Genomic DNA, 18,799 nt, shown 5'->3' on the forward strand with positions numbered 1-18,799 from the left:
ATTGTAGCTGCCTCCCCGAAATTTGTAATGCCTTGTGTGTCTCAGTCTGACAAGACATTTGCGATCTAAGCCCTGATTCTGCAAGCTCTTAAACTTTGTTAGTTGAGCACATGATTAGCTCCACTGAAATCAATGGGATTACTTATGTCCGTAGTTCTCAAACTTTTGCATTGGTGACCCCTTTCACACAGCAAACCTCTGAGTGCGACTCCCCTTACAAATTAAAAACACATTTTTTATATTTAACGCTATTATAAATGCTAGAGGCAAAGCGGGGTTTGGGGGTGGAGGCTGACAGCTCGTAACCTCCACTTAATAACCTTGCAACCCCCCAAGGGGTCATAACCCACAGTTTGAGAACCCCTGATTTATGTGCTTAAAGTTAATCGTGTAAGAGTTTGCAGGAATGGGGTTCTAATTTGCAAGGTTGGTGATAGTGAGTCTGCCCCTTGGTGTAAGACCTCATTGGTTTAGGGCAGTGGCTGTGTAAAATACATTGTCTTGGGGAGGGGGGGGAAATAGCCTCTGAGAATGTGTACTCTGAAGCCATACATTTTACTGCTGGTTTTTGGCTGTTGCCAAAAGTTGTCACTTTTTCATTGGAGGTTTAAGAAATATTTGTTTAGAAGACGTGGCTATGGTGAGATATTAAGAACGTTTGTGACTTTTGAAGCTACCTATTCAGATTTAATGTGTTTAATAATCTTCTCTGTAATTAATTCCAATTGTAATCTCTCTCCAACAATTTTGAAAGGGGGAAAACACTTTTTAAAAACGTTACAAGATTTCTTTTCACTCATATATTTTCGTGATGGTTTTTTATCTATTAGGTGTTGCTGCTTATGATTTTCAGTTAGTTGTTGTGCTTTAGCAGTAATATTAAGCAATCTTAGTGAAACCCTGGGCCCACTGAAGTGAATGTGAGTTTTGCCACTGACTTCAATAGTCAGAATTTTATTTTGAGTCTACCTTGCCATGATCTCAGTTCTCTTTTCTGAGAGGGAATCATGAGTGTTGCATAGCAGCTTCTGTGAGCAGGTTATGTTGCAATCTGATTTTTTTCTTTTTATGCTTTGTTTCGAGTACAGATTTTGCAATTCTTTATCTGCACGATCTGTGTCAGGTTTTCATTCTGATATGAATGTGTTTAACAGTGCAGAGTATGTATGTCTAAGAATTCTGTGACGCTACCCTTTTTAAGAAAATCTTTTGGAACCCATCGCAGATTATTAGAATAAATTTCTTTGGGGATGATTTTTTGCCTAATATTATTCACTTATGGTAGCCTCTGGGATTTGCTTCCAAACGAATTTTAAACGGGATCTAGAAATGCTGAGTGGGAATGCCATGGAGAGTTTTATAGCTGTGGTTCTTAACAAAAAATTGAAGCATAAAAGTGGATGTTGCCCGGTTGATTTTTGTGGTGTGCTTTGAGCTGGGCTGGAGAACGTGGGTTGTGTCCGCTGCCTGCTATTGCTCAGGGCAGGGAGGTTGCTGCGGTGTGTTTAATTGGTGGGAGTGTGTTAATTGATTTCCGGAATTAAGGGAGTGGATATGAGGACCAGAGGCAGCTCGAGATAAGCAGATAAAGTAGCAAGGGCGGCCGGGGTTAAAAAAGCAACTCGGGAGGCATCAGAAAAATACACCTCCCCCCTCCCAAAGGGCTCCCCCGCCCCCGGCTAATGGATTTGGCTCTTTCCAGAAGAGGCAGCTGGAGAGTTTGGCTGCGTTGAACAAGCTGGCCCTGATCTCAGCACGCAGATCTGCAGCAGGGTGTGATCCCGCGGCCGGGGGCGGCATCCAGCCAGCCAAGCTCGGTCTGGCGCCAGTTCCCCCATCTGCCCCCGGACACACGCTGCCCCCGGCCGGCCTCTCTCCAGGCCTCCCCGGGCAGGGGAGCGGCGCAGAGACGCGGGCAGCCCTGGCCGCTCTTCGCTCCTAACGCGCCGGCTCAGCTGTCCCGGGCACAGCTGGTTAAAGGGCTGCCCCAGCCCGGCGCTCCCGCGCAGCCCCCCACCTACCTTCTCGCCGCTGGGGCTGGAAGATCCCCGGGCACAGCGCTGCTGCCGGGGCCGCTCCACACAATCGCTCCTGGGGCGAGAGCCAGAGGGGCGGGCCCGCCTGCCGCTGGATGCCGTCGGTGTTTCCTCCCTCCTTGAGGTTTCCACTCTCCTGATCCCAGGCGGGGACTTCACCGCTCCCCCCTTCTCCCTCCCAATTCGCGGTGCGGCCCCCTCTTCCCAGTGGGCTGTTATGGGGGGCGGAGGGGAGTTCCCATTGGGGCGACGGAAGCACTCACCTCACACCCAAGGGCGCCCCTCCCTTCAGTCCTACATATACTGTGTAACTGCACCCACATACGTAGGACCGAGGAGTTCAAGGACACTGCTTACGGTCCCGACCCTACTTCTTGTATATGGGTTTGTACAGGTTCCAGGGCCCATAGCAAGGCCGGTGATAAATGATTTCTCCTAAGGGAAAGTCCCCCACCTCACTGGGTAAACAGCAGAGGGGAAGTCCAGAAGTTCTCTGCCTCTGTTGCTAGGGGGACTTTCCCCCCCTAGCTAACAGCTGTAACAAGAAAACCTGGTTGTAGTTTAAAGATGCCACAATTGGAGAAAAAAATGATCCTTCACTGCCTAGGGGATATGTATCTTGTTACTCACACCACTGTGCATACCTAAGACCATACAGGTGTAAGTCCTTGTAACTTCACTGACATTCACTGGTATTTAAACAAATAAATAAAAACAAAAAGACCTCAAACAAATGCATAATGCAACCATTGAACTGAACGGAAAAAGAACCTTGCCCTATGTGGAGTTTCTGTACCCCCAAAAGGGAAAAGATCCCATTAAGCCCACTAGGGAGTTTTATTCCCATCACTGTTTCCCTGCTGAAGGCGTTGTGATATTACAGGGATAGGCAGCAGTAAAAACCCCGAGATAGAGCAATTCCTTAGGAAAGGTTGAAGGAAATCTTTAGCTGTTACCCCTCAAGAAAGAGATCTTGGAGTCATTGTGGACAGTTCTCTGAAAACATCCACTCAATGTGCAGGGGCAGTCAAAAAAGCAAACAGAATGCTGGGAATAATTAAGAAAGGGATAGATAATAGGACAGAAAATACTATGTTGCCTCTATATAAATCCATGGTACGCCCAGATCTTGAATACTGCGTGCAGATGTGGTCGCCCCATCTCAAAAAAGATATGTTGGATTTGGAAAAGGTTCAGAAAAGGGCAACAGAAATTATTAGGGGTACAGAACAGCTTCCCTATGAGGAGAGATTAATAAGACTGGGACTTTTCAGCTTGGAAAAGAGACGACTAAGGGGAGATGTGATTGAGGTCTATAAAATCATGACTGGTGTAGAGAAAGTAAATAAGGAAGTGTTGTTTACTACTTCTCATAACACAAGAACTAGGGGGTCACCAAATGAAATGAATAGGCAGCAGGTTTAAGACAAATAAAAGGAAGTATTTCTTCACACAGTGCATAATCAACCTGTGGAACTCCTTGCCAGAAGATGTTGTGAAGGCTAAGACCATAACAGGGATCAAAAGAGAACTAGATAAATTCATGAAGGATAGGTCCATCAGTGGCTATTAGCCAGGATGGGCAGGAATGGTGTTCCTAGCTCTGTTTGCCAGAAGCTGGAAATGAGCAACAGGGGATGGATCACTTGATGATTCCCTGTTCTGTTCATTCCCTCTGGGGCACCTGGCACTGGCCACTGTCAGAAGAGAGGATACTGGGCTAGATGGACCTTTGGTCTGACCCAGTAGGGCCATTCTTATGTTCTTTGTTCTTATGAAACCAGACGCAGAAAGGGTCTAAAACTGTGGAACTAGGTAAATAGCCTGTCCTAATGCATTTAACAAGTGTATAACAGAACCACAGGGAACAAATAAAGAGGCCGCTTAGAAGGTTTTCAGAGTTGTGAGTCTGGGAATGTGTATCTTTTTTAGAGGAACTGGGCATGCCCAAATTTTAGTGCAGGCGCTGCCTTCTACTCCCAGTGTGGCCTGACACAACATAAACTTGCCTTACCTCAGTTTTCCAATCTGTAAAATGGGGATGGTGGTAATGACCTAGCCCACTGCTATGTTGTGTCGACTTCTCCATTAGTGTGCCAGATTCGTGAGAGGTATGTGCTAAGTCTGATTATTGCTGAGTTTGTTTAACCCACCACCACATAAAATAGCTCTGTCTGGGCCTGTCAGTATTGCCAACTTTCATGATAACATCATAAGTCTTATCATATTTAGTGTTTTTTCTTACAGCTACAGCTCCTGGTGTCAAGTGAAGACAGAATCTCAGCTTTCATTTTAAAAGAAAAAGTAAATATCTAGCCCTCTGTAACTGCATGTGACTGCTAACGGCTCAAAAACCAGATGGCAAAGAAAGAACCCACCATGTATTATTATTAAACTCATGATTTTTGGAGGCCTGCCTCAGCATTTTTAAATCCTTGGGGCTGGCAATGCTGAATAAAAGTGGTATGTTTAAAACTTGACAACTAACACGTCTCAAAATGCCAGTGCAGACAGGGCAAGTTGCATTGTCACATGTGCTAGCTGTGGGTAGCCTGTCGTTTACCTTGACCAGCTAACACATGTTGAAATACAATGCGACCTATCTACACTAGAGTTTTAAGCATGTTAGCTCTCACACTTTTGAACCACCCCTTTTATCCTAGCGTGTGGACAGGCCCTCTGAAATACTGGTTAAAAACCCCCAGTACAGCTGTGTGGCAGGTGGGCTGCTTATTTCCTGAATTGACTGACTTCTTATGAAAAACCTATTGCTGAGTGTGAAGTGAAGAGAGTGTCAGCCGGGGTACCCACAACAGTGGCATAAAAGATTGTTAAAGGAAATAAGGAAAGTCGTGAACTCCTTGCCCTTCCTGCTCTTTCAAGCAAGGACAAAAATAGAGAAGATCTTTGCAGAGTAAGATCACGCTCAGTCATGGATGCCGTTTCAGATTTTGGTAAGGGGGGACAACTTTAACTGTGATTGCAGGGGCTACTTAGGCAACTGAAAACTCTACGTTTTTTTGCAGACAATAACTTAGAAAATTACCTGTCCCTCTCCCTCTCTCTCGTATCTCTAATACTCAGCACTAATGCTAACACGTTCTAATATCTTGTGTCATGTCACTTAAAGGACACTGGTTAGGTTTAAAATTTTAAAGTATATTCTTACTCTTGAATACAACAATTGTAGAAAAATCTAGATTGCTTTCTACCATTTAAGCCACTTACTTCTTGAAGTTCACCAAGCTTGGAATAGATCATTTACCTTTTGAAAACATCCTACTAGGGCAAAGCCTCCATGAGTTTATACCTGCACCTGCCTGGGATGTTACCGTACTAAATAGAATAGACCAGAAATTGACTTTAAACAGGAATGAAACCGACACTTTCAAGTTACTTTCACAGTATTGCCAACCCCAAATGTTTAAAAATCATGAGTCAGGCTCACCAAAAATCATGAGATTGGCTTAAAAATCATATTTTGTAAAAGTAATAGATGTAGTATTCTTTTTATTTGCCTTCTGCTTTTTGAGCCTTTAGGGTGCACTGGGGTCACATTGTGAAGCTTTCTGTACAGCTACAAGGGCCAGAAACTTACTTGTTCTTTAGGAATGAAGGCTGAAATCCTCACATCTCCACTTGACTCCAGGAGCCGGGGCTTTAAGGAAAACAATAATTATTTGTCCCCTCAGACAGAGACAAACACCTACAAGATCTCTGTCAAGCTTTCTTACAACTACAATACCCACCTGCGGAAGTAAAGAAACAGATTGATAGAGCCAGAAGAGTTCCCAGAAGTTACCTACTACAGGACAGGCCTAACAAAGAAAATAACAGAACGCCACTAGCCGTCACCTTCAGCCCCCAACTAAAACGCCTCCAACGCATTATTAAGGATCTACAACCTATCCTAAAGGATGACCCAACACTCTCAGAAATCTTGGGAGACAGGCCAGTCCTTGCCCACAGACAGCCCCGCAACCTGAAGCAAATACTCACCAACAACCACATACCACACAACAGAACCACTAACCCAGGAACTTATCCTTGCAACAAAGCCCAATGCCAATTGTGCCCACATATCTATTCAGGGGACACCATCACATGGCCTAATAACATCAGCCACACTATCAGAGGCTCGTTCACCTGCACATCCACCAATGTGATTTATGCCATCATGTGCCAGCAATGCCCCTCTGCCATGTACATTGGTCAAACTGGACAGTCTCTACGTAAAAGAATAAATGGACACAAATCAGATGTCAAGAATTATAACATTCATAAACCAGTTGGAGAACACTTCAATCTCTCTGGTCACGCAATCACAGACATGAAGGTCGCTATCTTAAAACAAAAAAACTTCAAATCCAGACTCCAGCGAGAAACTGCTGAATTGGAATTCATTTGCAAATTGGATACTATTAATTTAGGCTTAAATAGAGACTGGGAGTGGCTAAGTCATTATGCAAGGTAGCCTATTTCCTCTTGTTTTTTCCTACCCCCCCCCCCCCCCAGATGTTCTGGTTTAACTTGGATTTAAACTTGGAGAATGGTCAGTTTGGATGAGCTATTACCAGCAGGAGAGTGAGTTTGTGTGTGTATGGGGGTGGGTTTTTGGAGGGGGGTGAGGGAGTGAGAGAACCTGGATTTGTGCAGGAAATGGCCTAACTTCATTATCATGCACATTGTGTAAAGAGTTGTCACTTTGGATGGGCTATCACCAGCAGGAGAGTGAATTTGTGTGGGGGGGTGGAGGGTGAGAAAACCTGGATTTGTGCTGGAAATGGCCTAACCTGAAGATTACTTTAGATAAGCTATTACCAGCAGGACAGTGGGGTGGGAGGAGGTATTGTTTCATATTCTCTGTGTATATATAAAGTCTGCTGCAGTTTCCACGGTATGCATCTGATGAAGTGAGCTGTAGCTCACGAAAGCTCATGCTCAAATAAATTGGTTAGTCTCTAAGGTGCCACAAGTACTCCTTTTCTTTTTGCGAATAATTATTGTGAGACTCGTGACAAAATCACGAGAGTTGAAAACACTGCTTTCACTTCTGTTTGAGACTAGTTACTTTCCTGAAGGCTCTTAAGAAAAACACTACGGTGATTGAGTTGCAGTTCTCACAGGAGAGTACTTAAAACCAAACACCAGGAAAATCCCACATTTTAAAGCTGAGAGAAAAAACGGAGTCTTCTGAGATATATCAGGGCCACTGAAGGGAGGAAAGGAAAATAAACAGGCACATGAGCTCAAGAGGAAGAGCTGTCCAGAAAGGAAGTTGGAGGGTCAAATCTTCCAGTGCTTAATCAGGTAAAATTTCTGTTGCCATCAGCACCTCCACTCATAGATATTAACATGTTCAATAATTATACACTTCATACTTAAATATCTTGAGCCACCTTATCCAGGGCTACACATTTTATATGCATTGGCTCAGGGACTATATTTTCTGGCATATTCTGAACAGTGCTGAGCATACAGATGGTGTCAGTGAATAAGAACGGCCGTACTGGGTCTGCTAGGCATCTAGTGGGGTTTACAAAGCACCTAGCCTTGTGGGCGCTTTTGAAAATCCCACTAGGCACCCCTGCACTTAGCTAGTTCCTGAAGCCCTTACTCAGTTTTCATCTAGTCTGCTCAGGTCAAACTCCCAACAGGGCCTTGTCTACAACTAGCTTCTCTCGATGAAGCTAAATTCAGCAACAGAATTAAATTAAATTGATATAAGGCAGTTGTAAACCGCTTTAAGAATGACCACCCAGGAGTTTGCATCAGTTTAACTACATTTATTTAAAAAACAATTTTGGTTAAACCAGCGTGTGTAGCCTATGTTTGATTCTGATTGTCTCTTGACTTCAGTGGAGTTTACTCCTTATATATGCCCAGGGTGAGCAAGAGGAGAATCAGGCCCAGGGGCTCCAGTGGGGTTGCTCCCGATTCACACTGAGAGCGAATGAGAAAAGAATTCAGTCCAGTGACTCTGATGAGAGGATAGCCCTGAGGGAGGACTTAGTAAAAAGAGTACTGGGGACTCGAGATTGAGCTCACAGTCTTCAATGATCTCGCTGGGGTGGGACTCTCTGCAGAACTGAGGGGCTGGGAGGGAAAACTTCTGAGCCTGCTGAGGGATGGGGCAGGCACCAGAATTATTCTCTGATCCTTCATTTAAAAAAAAGGAAGAAAGACTGTGCTGTTTTACAGCATGGTCCAGCACTGCCAAAGCCTTTAGAATAAGCTTCAGTGTTTGGGACTAGAACTGTAAAATATAGTAGTGAGATGTTTTCTCACTGAGAGAAGGATGCATCAGGGGGGTATGGGAAAAATCTCATCCCTCACAATGGAGTCTCCTGATTTTGTGTCCTTTTCCTTCCTAGTATTATTCCAGATTGTAACTTCTGGTGCCCATAGTGCATGGGGGTGACTCCTTTGGTGCTCTTTCTCACAGCTTGTCTGAACCATTTTTTATTCCCCACTGTAGCTGGTCTGCCTTTTTTTCTGAAGTCTGATTGCATCCCAAAGAGGAATCACTGAAATATTGGAGCGTGAACATCAGGCACCTCAGTTCAGGGAGAGTACAAATGTGTTCTGCCCTTACGTTAAAAAAAAAAACAAACAAAAAACACAACAAAACTGATCAATAAGACCTCAAAATAATGACTGTAAACACAGAAGTCCTGGTGGTATGTTATGTACTATTAATATTGAGTATTGTTGTACTTCCTTATAAGCATGTTTCCACCAGGACATGTAGAAGTCTGTATTAAATATCAGTTATATTTCATGCCCAGCCTGATAAATTTCCATTGTTGCATTTTGGTGATTTGTGATGGACTGACTGTGGGGCTCTTGTGTTGGACACGTAGAATATCCTGAATTCATATCTAGCCAACCTATGTCACTGGGCACGGAGCTGATTTCTACCCCCACTTTCCCTTCCTTCAGGACATGGAGAAGGAGCCATGCTACTGAAATAGTGCAGCTTTTGTAGACTAAACTGAAAGAATTTCCCTCTGTGCTAACTTTAACCCCATTCTTCACTATTTGGAAATTGGCCCAATAATTGAAATGTAAAAACTTAGCAGAGAATCTGACAAATTACTCCCACAGGTGGGAGTGACCAAATCTATTAGGATGTAAAATCTTTACATGGGAGAGGGGAGAAGTGGTCACATAGATAATTTAGGGTTCCGTTGAAATCGATGGGAGAGCTGTCATTGACCTCAGCAGCAGGCCCCCAATGGATTACACATTTAGGATCTGATCCAAACTCCACTGAAATCAGCAGCAGTATTTCCGTTGGCTTCAATGGGCTTTGGATGAGACCAGATTTTAGCGCTTTGGCAACCCTAAAAGAAGAAGGGTTTCCAAAGCGCTAAAACCTGGGCAAGGTTTTCAAAAGTGACTGGTGTCCTTGGGTGTGAGAACTTAAAGAAGCCTGACTTTCAGAGGGTGGGTACTCAGCAGTTTTTGAAAACAAAGCCCCTTTCAGGTGTCTCAAACTGGGACCCCAAAATCACTTGCCAAGATTTTTTTTTTAAAGTGATCACCTCTCATAAACTAGATGCCTGTTCCTGGTCCCATTGGAAGGCCAGTTGACTGAAAGGGAAGCGGGATTGGGCCGTGTAGGTAATAAAGGAAGTATTTCAAGCACCACTGAGATGCAGCCAGCTTTGCAGCTGTACGTGGTGGTGTTTAACAGTGCATTGCAATGGAGTGCTTTTTGTACTAGCAAAAGAGGCATAAAAAGGAAATGAATTGACCACAAGAATGCACCCAAAGGGAATAACAAATACTCAAATAAGACTTGTTTAGAACAAAGCCCATTTGGGACTCTGAGTAAAGAGGAAGCCTCCTCTCTTGGTGATATTTTGGTAAGATTGTGCATGAATAGAGCAACAGAAAAAAACATTCTGGTGCTAAAAGCTCACTCTGCCTCACCTCATGCAAAATAAAATCTCTAGGGAAACTGAGTCACTGGGGTTTAAAAGCAGGCGGAGTGGCATCTGGGCTAGAAAGCAGAAAATCCAAATAGTGCTAGCAAGGGCTTTTTCTCTAGCTCTGCGCACTTTTCTGTCTGTAGCATTTGGTATTTATTTCCCCCCTTTTCATGATGGCGCCCTCACAAAACACAGACTGTGTCATCGTTCTTGACAAACTGATTTGCTCAGAGTTATAGAGCTAGAGAAGGTAGAAGCGAACGTAAAGCTCTTTACTATCTCAAAAGAAGTTCTGTGTTTCATACTGTGGATCCTAAAGTGATGAGACTAGATCAGAAGAGGTTTGGGTTAGAGCTAAGGGTTTAAGGGCTATAGTCCTAAGGAGGGTTTATTTTTTAACATCTGTGGCTAATATTGAGATCCTGGATCTCTAGATCAAGGCCCTGGGGAATTCCCAGTCTCTCCCCAATGCCTCTGAGGCAGGGTGTAGTTGTTAAGTGTGATCCCTTTAGCACAAATACAAGAGCGGATGGTAGGGGGCACACATTAATTTATAACCCTGAGCAAGTGTATTAACCCAGCATCAGCAGCTGACAAACTAGTTCTTCTGCATTGCGAAGCAGAAAGCCTGGCCTCAGGCAGTGAGCAGGAGTGCCACCTCTCCCCAGCCCCCCAAGCCTCTCTCCACCAGTTAGCATCTGCAGAAGCTGTGCACTTATTCCCAAAACCAGGGACACGGGGTGTAATTACAGGGGCATCCCAACACTGTGAACTTTCACCGTAGGTTTCATAGGCTGGTGTGGGATTCACGCTGAACAAAGCAAAATTGTATCTCAGCCCTGCAGGCTACAGTGTTTCTTACGAATCCAGCTGTACCCTGGCGGTGATCAAGAAACCAGTATCGAGGGTGGGGCAGTGAGGGAAGGGCAGCTCTCACTGCTCCCTGGAGGCTGAGAGCCAGATTCTCATCCTGGTTATCAAGGTAACTCTGAGGTAACTTCAGTGCCCCAGAACTGGTGTAAATGAGAGCGGGATCTGGCTCTATGGGTCTAACTCTGCTACTCTGGGCCTTTGGCACTCAGGAGATTCACCCCTTCTTCATCAGCACTGAGCATACTTCAGGCACCTGAATTATCCTCCACTCCTGAACCCCAGTGGGATTCTTTCCTGTCACCTGCAAAGACCTAAAAAATAGCCCAGTCATTCATCCTAACCCCAGCTGTCTCTGCCTTCACCAGCTCCCTGAAAACACCCCAAGCGGCAAGCTGGAAGCAGGGTTGATATAACCCTATCCACCTGACCTCTTTCTGTCTCAAACAAGCCTCCTCTACAAATACTGAGAAGCCACGTGATCCAGATTCCTTAGCTTTCTGGAGTGCTATTTATGCACCAGTTTCCTTAGTTTTCTTTGGTGCTATTTTTCCCATCTTGTGACTAGTCGAACCTCAGTCACGGAGCCTCACCAGAGCACAGTCCTACAGCGCTCAGAGCGACAGCTCACCCTAGATGTTGTGACATCACACACGGTTCCCTGCCAGTTGTGTGGGGCAGCAGTTGCTGCTGACTTCAAAGTCCTGGGGATGAACCTCTCAGCGTTCCTGAACAGGATTTTGGAACAACCAAAGAGGAGCTGGTCTGGGACAATGCACTGGGCCCAGTGCACTGTGGGACAGGACCTTGGGAATAGCCAGTGCTGAGCGGATAACCGTGCAGACAGGTTTAGTGACACTGCTAGCTAGGTACCTCCTAGCTCTATATCTCCGTACCGAGGGCTTCAATTCAAGGCGACCCCAGTAATCAGGGACAGAAGAACAGCTGAGAACAGGGAGAAGAAGGTATTCGTATTTGTAGTATTTTATGTGTAGAGGCTTGTAGGGGCTTTGTGCTGGGAGAGAAGCTGAGCCCTGATTAGGGGGCAGGGCTTCTCTGACTAGGGGTCCTATAAAGGCAGCAGCACAGAAGCCAGCAAACAGAGCTGTAAACAGGGGAGTTTGAGCGGGAGTTTGTATTGTGGTGCTTTTTTGGGGTTTGTTTTTGCTGTGGGTGGTGGTGTTTTGATGTGGTTTGTGTTTCCCAGATTAACAGGATGTAGGTGGGAAGGCGATGATAGCTACAGAGGCAGCAGTGGGAGTGACCCATGTCGTGGAAGACGCAATGAGGATGACTGGATGTGGAAGCTGCGGTACGTACATGATCCTGGAGGGGGTACCTGGTAAGAGTTTTGTCTGCATGAAATGCCATCTGATAGAGCTGATGGAGGAAAAGATCCGCGGTTTGGAGATGAAGGAGGAAAGTCTGGTTGAGTTTAGGAAGGGGTTTGAGCAGATTATGGAGCAAAGACATGAGGCATCTGAAGGGAAAAGCTCAGACTTGCAGATGGAAGCAGGACTGAGGAATTCTGAGGGGAGACTGGGTAAGGAAAGGTTTCAGAGTAACAGCCGTGTTAGTCTGTATTCGCAAAAAGAAAAGGAGTACTTGTGGCACCTTAAAGACTAACCAATTTATTTGAGCATAAGCTTTCGTGAGCTACAGCTCACTTCATCGGATGCATACTGTGGGATTATTTTAAATCAAAGCTGCAGAAGCTATCGGAAGCCTGCATCCCAAGAAAGGGGAAAAATGTCATAGGCAGGAGTTGTAGACCAAGCTGGATGAGCAAGCATCTCAGAGAGCTGATTAAGAAAAAGCAGAAAGCATACAGGGAGTGGAAGATGGGAGGGATCAGCAAGGAAAGCTACCTTATTGAGGACAGAACATGTAGGGATAAAGTGAGACAGGCTAAAAGTCAAGTAGAGTTGGACCTTGCAAAGGGAATTAAAACCAATAGTAAAAGGTTCTATAGCCATATAAATAAGAAGAAAACAAAGAAAGAAGAAGTGGGACCGCTAAGCACTGAGGATGGAGTGGAGGTCAAGGATAATCTAGGCATGACCCAATATCTAAACAGATACTTTGCCTCAGTCTTTAATAAGACTTAAGAGGATCTTAGGAATAATGGTAGCATGACAAATGGGAATGAGGATATGGAGGTAGACATTACCATATTTGAGGTAGAAGCGAAACTCAGACAGCTTAATGGGACTAAATCGGGGGTCCCAGATAATCTTCATCCAAGAATATTAAAGAAATTGGCACCCGAAATTGCAAGCCCATTAGCAAGAATTTTTAATGAATCTGTAAACTCAGGGGTTGTACCATATGATTGAAGAATTGCTAACATAGTTCCTATTTTTAAGAAAGGGAAAAAAATGATCCGGGTAACTACAGGCCTGTTAGTTTGACATCTGTAGTATGCAAGGTCTTGGAAAAAATTTTGAAGGAGAAAGTAGTTAAGGACATTGAAGTCAATGGTAAATGGGACAAAATACAACGTGGTTTTACAAAAGGTAGATCGTGCCAAACCAACCTGATCTCCTTCTCTGAGAAGGTAACAGATTTTTTTAGACAAAGGAAACACAGTGGATCTAATTTACTTAGATTTCAGTAAGGCATTTGATACCGTGCCACATGGGATCAGGGCTGCAGCATGTGAGACACTAAACACACATGAAAAGCTAACTCTAAATAGACCCGACAGAAAGTGTCAGGAAGGGAAACTGAGGCACAGTCCAGTGATGTGCCTAAGGTCACCCAGCAGGTCAGTGGCAGAATAGCACTCAGGTCTCCTGATGCCCAGCCCAGTGCTCTATCCACTGGACAGCACTGCCTCTGATCTGGTTGCACTTCACACTCACTTTGCACTGGTGTAAATGACTACACAAAGGACAGGCCAAAGGTGAACGTGGCCCAGAGATACTAGCAATAGGGCAGTTTCTTATCTCAGCAAAGGGTCCCTCTGCTCCCAAAGCCAAAGGGGAGGGGAATCTGATTTAACTGCCAGCGTAGATGGGATAAACCCCCTTTCAGCCCAGTTATAAAGAGCATTTCATGGGTCCATTTCCTGGTGGCTGATTTAGTCAGGCTCAGGGGCCCTGCAAGGAGGGACGCCAAATGCCTTTTTAAATGTGACCTGGAAAGCTTGTGTGCTTTTTGTTTTGTTATATCTCTTTGGGTTTGTTTTTTTTGCCTTGGGTACTATGAACGATCATCCTTGATTTTGCTGGGGGGATTGTTAGGGGTCGTTGAGGATGTACTCTGAGCTCTCTTGTGTGCATATTGTTACTTGACAAACACCCCAAAACATTTATTTAAATTAAAAGTTTATTGATTAAAGAGAAGAAAGATCAAGAAATTAAAACAGGCCATTTATACTGAAATTGGGTGAGTGATTATGCAAAACAAGCAGTCAAAACTTTTAAAACTTTTTTCTGGAGGCAAAATATTAGTCTCTAATTTCAGAATAGCCTTTCTTTGAAAAGGAAAAGGTTAATTTTACTTTCATCTCTGGTGTATGAAGGGTATTTACAGATCTTGTTTGTAACAACCAGACACACTATTTGGAGAAGAGGAGATAGAAAAGATGGGTGAAATACGGCTTTTGTTCATGTTTTTGGCATGCTGGATCACTGGTTAGTTAGGAGTAGATGGCTTTTGGCTGACAAGTCAACAACAACACCTGCTCTTTGGATTGTGGCTTACCGATTTGGTCAGGAATGCTATTTGCTTGGGGTTTTTTTGTTTGTTTTCTTAGATCAGGAAGGCGTGGATGAACCCAGCATGGTTGACTTCAGGATTCAGTGAAAAGTCTAGAAAATGCGAGAGAGGGTAGAAGGAAAGAAAAGAAGGGGGGCATAAAATAACACAACATGGGAAGGGAAAATGATGCAGGATCTTACATACCTCTGCAGTGTGGGAAGTTGAATACGCCCACTGGTGGGCTGAGGGCTGCGTGGCATGATAATGTGATGACTTTCAGCACTCACAGATGAAAACAAAATTCCTTGAACAAGATTATGGCCAGCCAGCCAGCCTTCCTCTCAGGAAGAAAGTCCTTAGGTGAGTCAAGATGAATGGCGATGCTGCTGGCAGTTCGGGGGATGAGCTGTGTTGCAAGGCAGGATGGGCAGATGAGAGGGAGAATAGAAGTGAACTATCTGAACTGATCATGTCCCGTCCCCCTCCCGCTTCCCCAAGGAAACCCAAGGAGCACGAAAGTGGGCATCGTAGTTCATCCCTGTCCTTATTTTGTCTGCAATTAGGCTTAATATTGGTCACACTAATTGTGGTTTATTCGCTTCTGGTTCCACATCGGTTTTACCCAGCGTAATTTTAACAGCCCTTGGATTTTATTAACGTGGCCTTTTCGGTTTAGACTAATCCAGCTTTTTTTTTCTGGTTCTCCTATTTTTCATGGTTATTGGAACCTCTCAGGAACGTTCACATCTTTTTTCACAGTGAAGCTCACAATAGGGGTACACTGGGTAGGCCCAGTTGTCACAACAGCTCTCACACCTTAACTGAAGTGTTGCATCTCCTACAGCTACTGCCTTTTCCCAAATGTTCATTCGGCTTTGAAGTAAATAAAATTTTTTTCTTTTACATTTCTGTTCAGTTTGTTATTAACAGCTCCACCATAATCCCTTCCCCCCCCCCCCCCCGTTTTAAGCAGTCTGATATGCCCCTCTTATCGCCCAACTTCCACTCTCTTGGGCTCTAAACTTGCAAATTATTACATGTGAGTAGAGCCCTGTTGATTCCCCACTATGGCCAGTTCTACCCACCAGGGATATTAATTGGCAGCTCCTCCATGGAGTTGTGAGCACGAGCATGGACCAGGCGTGGTTCATGAAATCCCCTGAGGCCTGTCCCTTCTGCAGCGAGAGGGAGACCCTGGTGCACATCTATGTAGGGTGCGTCAGGTTGCAGCCCCTCTTCCGGCTCCTCCAGAACCTCTTACTAAGGATCTGGCTGCACTTCTCTGCGTATCTCCTGATCTGTGCAGACCCCATCTGTAGCCCCACAAAGCTGTGAGTCCTCCTCCTCAACCAAGGTGGCCATCCATCACTCTAGGAGGAGGAGGAAGCTGGACAGGGTTTGCTTTGTGATTGTGGGGCCTGTTTCTGGTCCGTTGCACAGCCATGACTCTGGGCAGAGTTCCTCTGGGCAGTGCCCGCTGACTCCTTAGACATCTTTGAGGAGCGGTGGGGGCTGTCGGGGGTTCTCTGCTTGGTGTCCCTCTCCGAATCTCTAATTTTCAACCTTTGATAGCGCTCCCATCCCTGTTTTTTCCTTTGTTGTCCCCAGCATTCAGTTGTGGTCAGGGTCCAGCTGGCTCCTCCCCCTTGGGTGAGGGGGCAGGCCTAGGCCCACCCGCCTGTCACAGTAGCTGCATATAGTGCTATGGGTGGTTCTGCTTAAGCTAGGGGTGGGCAAACTACGGCCCAGGGGCCACATCCGGCCCTTCAGACATTTTAATCTGGCCCTCGAGCTCCCACCAAGGAGCAGGGTTGCATGTGCACATCTTGCAGCCTTGTGTGTGGCTTAAGTTTTCACACTGTAACAGGAAGATGGGAGTGGGTAAAGTGGAGCAGGTCCTCACAGTGTGAGGTGCTAAGAATTCATTTGGAAAACAGGTTTCAGAGTAACAGCCGTGTTAGTCTGTATTCGCAAAAAGAAAAGGAGTACTTGTGGCACCTTAGAGACTAACCAATTTATTTGAGCATGAGCTTTCGTGAGCTACAGCTCACTTCATCGGATGCATACCGTGGAAACTGCAGCAGACTTTATATATACACAGAGAATATGAAACAATACCTCCTCCCACCCCACTGTCCTGCTGGTAATAGCTTATCTAAAGTGATCATCAGGTTGGGCCATTTCCAGCACAAATCCAGGTTTTCTCACCCTCCACCCCCCCACACAAATTCACTCTCCTGCTGGTGATAGCCCATCCAAAGTGACAACTCTTTACACTAGCCCATCCAAAGTGACAACTCTTTACACAATAACTTGATTATCATGCACATTGTGTAAAGAGTTGTCACTTTGGATGGGCTATCACCAGCAGGAGAGTGAATTTGTGTGGGGGGGTGGAGGGTGAGAAAACCTGGATTTGTGCTGGAAATGGCCCAACCTGATGATCACTTTAGATAAGCTATTACCAGCAGGACAGTGGGGTGGGAGGAGGTATTGTTTCATATTCTCTGTGTATATATAAAGTCTGCTGCAGTTTCCACGGTATGCATCCGATGAAGTGAGCTGTAGCTCACGAAAGCTCGTGCTCAAATAAATTGGTTAGTCTCTAAGGTGCCACAAGTACTCCTTTTCTATTTGGAAAACAGGATCAGGATGTGGATATTTTGGTCTCTTTTGCTGGATGGGGTGAAGGTTTCCCCTCCTGCTGTGTCCTTTGTCTGGCTTGTCTCTTCAGTTGTAAGCTTTGGGGACACAGTCGCTTATGGGTTTGGTTTGAGGCGGTGAGCTCAGCTGCGCCTTCTGGGTGCTGATCTGGCATCATCTGTGAGCAGGCGTCTAGTTGTGGTTTGGGAAGCGTGTCTCCTCGCAGCGGCAATACTCGGGGAGTGTGGCCGTGTGCGAAAAGTAATATTTGTGGCACCTTAGAGACTAACCAATTTATTTGAGCATAAGCTTTCGTGCTCAAATAAATAATATTTGCTCAAATAAATTGGTTAGTCTCTAAGGTGCCACAAGTGCTCCTTTTCTTTTTGCGAATACAGAGGAACACGGCTGTTACTCTGAAAAAAGTAATTTTGCCTCTTGCCTGCCACTGTGTCCAGAAAAGATGGGCAGCTGGCCCGCTGATGGGGGGATTTTTTGGACAGTGCCTCGCTGCTCTGTGTGTGTGTTGGGCGGTTTGCAAACCGCTGCCGCAGTGGCGGGGCGGGGGAGGTTTGGGACATCAGATTCAGGGGGCGGGCCCGGAAGTGACTCTTTAGTGAGCTGCCGGCCTGTGCTCAGATTGGGTTGCAGGCGCCGGGCTGATGTGGCCGGGGTGAGTAGCGGATCTCGTCTTTTCCATGGGGGGGGGTCGCCGCTGAGCCCCGTGTCCTCTTGCGGGGGGCCAGGGCGCCTTGCCCCTGCGGCGGAGGGGCTGCGGGTTGAGCCCGGATCGCCTCCTGACCGGGAGGGCGGCGGGGCTGGACTATTGTGCGCTTTGGGTGTGATGCGGGGGGCGCCCCTGGAGTGCAGCGGGACCAGGGCCGCCTCTTATGCTGCCTTGTACAGCGCCCTGCACCGGGGCGGCGGCGGCGCCGGCGCGGGGCCAGGTGATCCGGTCGCCTCCAGTGGGACTCGCCTCTCCCGTGTGCCCCGCCCCGCACACCCCCGCAGGCGCGGTCCCGGCTGAGCGCAGAGCCGCGGGGCTGAACCCTGCCGGCCCTTGGAGGGCCCCGCCCAGGTGGTGTCCCGGGGCAGCAGGAGGTGGGGGTGCAGCAGCGGCTCCGCACGCCTCTTGCACGGGATTTCCCTAGGGCTGAACGGCGCAATTCAGTGATTCTCTGGACAGCCTCCAAGCCGCTCCTGGCAGCACGTGATACTAAAACACGGTGATTTAATGTAACCCATCAGCAGGCTTTGAATCTGGTGGGAACTAATGAAGTCATCTTGCACGGAGCTGTGAACCAAGGTTCCCAGGGGAGCAGCCTTTCCCCGGGTGCTTCTGGATGTGTGGAGCGAGCAGGGATCTTGCTCCCCGGGGAAGCTCGTTGTAAGAGGGTTTGGGGGGGGGGACTCCCATATTGAACGACTCAGGAAAGCTGGCGCTAGCCTCACTTCCTCTCCACAGCGTACATGGTGCATCATATGTCGGGGGGAGCTGTGTTAGTCTGTTTCAGCAAAACCAGCTAGGAGTCTTGTGGCACCTTAAAGACTAACAAATCGCTTAGAGCAGCGGCCTCCAATAGAAATTTGATGCTAGCCATGCTTGTG

General features: G+C 46.3%; 1 protein-coding gene across 11 annotated transcripts in view; it reads left to right on the plus strand.

The window, feature by feature from the left end:
* The window catches only part of LOC144274606 (C-type lectin domain family 2 member A-like), a 48,602-nt gene that overhangs the window by 12,194 nt on the left and 17,609 nt on the right, over window positions 1-18,799 (plus strand). For 6 of the 11 annotated variants that reach the window (XR_013347900.1, XM_077833562.1, XM_077833563.1 and 3 more), the window contains one exon: window positions 12,051-12,155. The exons of 3 other annotated variants lie outside the window; for them this stretch is intronic. The gene's annotated coding sequence lies outside the window, so the exon portion shown is untranslated. Of the gene's footprint in view, window positions 1-6,420; window positions 6,507-12,050; window positions 12,156-17,825; window positions 17,865-18,799 lie in introns of those variants that run through there. 2 more of the 11 variants (XM_077833566.1, XM_077833565.1) reach the window with 2 other exon arrangements.

This window comes from Eretmochelys imbricata, chromosome 14 (assembly GCF_965152235.1).
Source record: "Eretmochelys imbricata isolate rEreImb1 chromosome 14, rEreImb1.hap1, whole genome shotgun sequence".
Lineage (NCBI taxonomy): Eukaryota > Metazoa > Chordata > Testudines > Cheloniidae > Eretmochelys > Eretmochelys imbricata.